Consider the following 1,376-nt stretch of genomic DNA (forward strand, 5'->3'; position numbering starts at 1 on the left):
AATTACTCCTGCTTGCTCTCCCCTCTGCTTGAGCAGCTCCAAAACACGCTTGTAGGGGAGGGTGAGGAGGAGGAGGGAGGTGCATGTGCTTGTGGGGTCGGATAAATGATTTATTCTGAGAGATTCTTGCCTTTGTGTTATTGGGAAAAACACACAGCAATCAGAAAGCGTTTTGGGGCCAGCCATTTAAATGTCACTGGGAAAAGAATAGAAAGAAATGAATCCCCGACATCCCAGCGATGCAGCCCCATCCCCCAGCCCTCCCTCCCTCCCCTTCCCATCTGGCACGAGCAAAAACAGATGGGAGAGGTGGCCGTGGCGGGGCTGGGGTGGAGGGTCCGGGTCCCACTGCCCGTGTGGGTCGGGGTCCATCACAGAATCCCAGAATCTTCTAGGTTGGAAGGGACCTTAAAGATCATCTTGTCCAACCGTCAACCTAACTGACAAAAATAGACACCCACACAACAAACAAGGAGCATCATCACTAAACCAGACCTCCCAGCACTACATCAACCCGTCTTTTGAACACCTCCAGGGATGGGGCCTCAACCCCCTCCCTGGGCAGCCCATTCCAATGCCTGAGAACCCTTTCGGTGAAAAAATTTTTCCTAATATCCAGCCTGAACCTCCTCTGGCACAACTTGAGGCCATTTCCTCTCGTCCTGTCGCCTGTGACTTGAGAGAAGAGACCGACCCCCATCTCTCTACACCCTCCTTTCAGGGAGTTGGAGAGAGCAATAAGGTCTCCCCTCAGCCTCCTCTTCTCCAGGCTGAATAACCCCAGCTCCCTCAGCCTCTCCTCATAAGACTTATTCTCCACGGTTTATTATCACGACTTATTATCACGGCTGGTCCTGAGAGCCCCCCAGCTGCGGGCTCCGCTGCAGCAGGGGCACTTCCCTGGGCAGAGTGACGGGCAGGGACGTGGGGGCACACGCTCGGGCACGGGGTGACACGCTGACCGTGGGACTTCTGGTGCTGGGGCTGCCAATTGCCATCCCACAAACGTGCCCCAGGAGCTCCGGGGGTCTGTCCGTCCATCTGTCCCCTCCGTGGCTCTCAGCCTTCAGGGTGGGCACTCTCTTCCTGCCTCTTCCCCGCAGATCTGCTTTGCCTTGGTGGCTCCATTTTTCTTTTGTCGCCTTTTTTTTAGACCCTGCCTTTTTCCCCCAAGTTTCTGGCTCGTTCACTCAGCCACATCCTTGATTCTTTTCCTTCTGCTTTTTACATTTCTCCCACCCCCCTCCTCTTCGTGGTCCTGAGGAGGACAACATTCGGGGAAAGGAAAAGGAAAGGAAAAGGAAAGGAAAACAAAAGAGGTGAAGCTGTTGTTATGAACAAACTGCTTGCGTTGCATATCTGCGTATTGTGTTGCT

This window comes from Calidris pugnax, unplaced genomic scaffold, assembly GCF_001431845.1.
Source record: "Calidris pugnax isolate Ruff unplaced genomic scaffold, ASM143184v1 scaffold255, whole genome shotgun sequence".
Lineage (NCBI taxonomy): Eukaryota > Metazoa > Chordata > Aves > Charadriiformes > Scolopacidae > Calidris > Calidris pugnax.